We start from the raw sequence: 2,929 nt of genomic DNA on the forward strand, positions 1-2,929 counted from the left end.
AGTCGTGTGGAAGCCCGTCGCACATCTATCTATCAATCAATCAATCAATCAATCAATATATCTATCTATCTATCTATCTATCTATCTATCTATCTATCTATCTATCTATCTATCTATCTATAATGTAACCTATATAGCATCTAGTTTAGCTATTTCTCCGTAGGGTGAAAGAAATGATGAACAACCATAATTGATTTTCGAATCTTATTGAACTCTCGTCAGTGGTGTCGACATGAAGTTAACAAATTCCAGAGAAACAAGCAACCAATCTTGCGGCCTTGTGCCAAAATTTGAAACCAATAACATCACCAGCTGCAACAAGAGAGCTCTCGACCTAGCTGGAAACTGCAACCGGATTGCCTCAAATTACAGAAAAGACACTTCGGAGAATATTGTCTCGAGGACTTATACCCAGGTAAAAGGCGAGGTGATTCCAGTTGGATTGTGTTTGATCACATCATTGATTGAACAGTGTTAACCTATGAATAAACCATAACACCAATGTCAAGTGAATACCATTGGCCAACGAAGGCACATGGATAAGTGGTTAGAGCATCGGGCTCACAATCATGCGATACTGAGTTCGATTCCTGAACGGACTGTGCAAGGTGCTCTTGAGCAAGACACTTTATTTCACGTTGCTTCAGTTCACTCACCTGGTGCCAAGCTGTATCGACCTTTTGTCTTTCCCTTGGATAACATTGGTGGCATGGAGAGGGGAGACTGGTGTACATGGGTGACTGTTGGTCTTCCATAAACAACCTTACTTGGACTTGTGCTTCAGTGGGGGCGGGGGGTAACATTCTAGATGCAATCCCATGGTCATTCATGACCGAAGGGGATCTTTACCCTTTGCTTTACTATCGGCCACATATCACGCCACCACTTAGCAATCAAATTAGTCAAAATTAAGGAATTCGTTTCTCCTGTATCAAATTCTTTTTAATGAACCACGGCCATGTTGGAACACGGTTTTTAAAAAATTCTTAATCTAGCAAATCAAGCACGTGACTTCTGCTACTATTTCATTTTCAAAGTTTGGAACTTACTCTGTCGGTCTGTTTTGCCGAACCTCTAAGTTACAAAGACACGTAAACAAACCTACACCGGTTGACAAGCTGTAGTGATGGATCATAGTGGTGGTGCACATACACACGCGCGCACGCACACACACACTCGCGCGCACACAGGCAGAGTAACAACTAGGTAATTAAATGGATACCATGCTTCCACACAGTAATTCCAGGGTTTATCATTTTGCCATTATACATATGAAACGGAAAGAAGTATTTCTCTATTTCTCCATCTCTCTCTCTCTCTCTCTCTCTGTCTTCCTCTTTCTTGGCTCTCTATTTTTCTCTCGTTTTGTGTGTATGCGTATGTGTGTGCGTATGTGCGTGTGTGTGCGCGCGCATGTGTGTGAGAGAGAGAGAGAGAGAGAGTGTGTGTGTAAATGAATGTCGTTTAGAAAAGAAAGAAAAACAGCAAGAACAGGAAATATCGCCGGAGAGGCTGAAATGATAATGAATAAATGTATATATGTATGAATATATGTATGTGTGTATGTATGTATGTATGTGTGTATATATATACAATATATATATATATATATATACACAAACACACAAAGCATGACTAAGAGGGAGAGGAAGAGATAAAGCGAGAGAGAGAGAGAGAGATGGGAGTAATAGGATGATGACAATCAAATTGAAAGGAAAGCACAAAGCTTAAGATGTGAAAAAAGAACGCGTGAAGACGCCGAAGAAGGATCTGTTTAAACCTGATACACGTGAATGTGTGTGTGTGTGTGTGTGTGTGTGTGTGTGTGTGTGTGTGTGTACATATTTATATATGTACAGGTATAAGGCAAAATAGCTTTCTCTCGGTTGCTAATGACAATCTAATTAAGGATGCCATCTGTGACGTCTTTTCTTGCTGACTGCAAAGGTCGACTTTTAGACTCGTGAAGTAGATCTCACATGTCCGGCAACTCGAAAATTTACTGTTGCATTTCACTGTACTGCTGTCTGGTTGTCTTCTCTATCTATTATCATCATTATTGTTGTTGTTGTTGTTGTTAGTATTATTATTATTATTATTGCTGTTGTTGCTGTTGTTAAGGCGGCGAGATGGCAGAATCGTTAGTATGGCGGACGAACGCTTAGTAGCACTTCGTCTGTCTTTTTCGTTCTGAGCTCCAGTTCCGGTGATCTAAACTTTACCTTTCATCATTTCGGGTTCACAAAATAAGTACCAGTCAAACACTGGGGTCGATATGATAGACTGGCCCCCACTTTCTCACAATTTGAAATCTTGTCCCTATAGTTGAAACTGTTATAATTATTTTGGTTTGGCTCAGGTTCAGTCTTATTCCCGATAGGAATTATGTGGGTAGCGGGTCACTACCTGTAACCTTAGGTATCCACAAGTTTTCAGAAGTCTTTCAAGTGCTTAGGACCCTCTTGATAATCCTTGCTGTCCTTAAGAGACAAACTTTCTGTTGTAGCATTTTATTCCAATCGCCCTCTGCCATTTGTCTATATCTTTGCTTATATCCAAACATGTTCATTGCTTTACTTATCCACCTGTGTGGTACCATGTCATTATTATTATTATTAAACTAGACGAGGATCTTAGGACAGGCATCGCAACCGACGTGTTAGCAGCGAAGTTGGCCCTCAACCAACACTTTGATGCCAAGCATGAAGGCTGCGTTGTCAGAGCTAAAGCACGTTCGGTAAGCGGGGAGGGGACTAAGGCCGCTCGATGGGCCCGCGTGGTTGAGGCGAAGCGTGGCAACAGAGCGACCATTCGGTCTTTGGTGGACCAGAACGACTGCGAGATTTCGGGACCGAAGCAGATGTGTTCGGCCTTTCAGCAGCACTTTGCTCAATTGTTCGGGACAAACGGTAGGACGGACGACGGAACA

This window comes from Octopus bimaculoides, chromosome 12 (genome assembly GCF_001194135.2).
Source record: "Octopus bimaculoides isolate UCB-OBI-ISO-001 chromosome 12, ASM119413v2, whole genome shotgun sequence".
Classification (NCBI taxonomy): domain Eukaryota; kingdom Metazoa; phylum Mollusca; class Cephalopoda; order Octopoda; family Octopodidae; genus Octopus; species Octopus bimaculoides.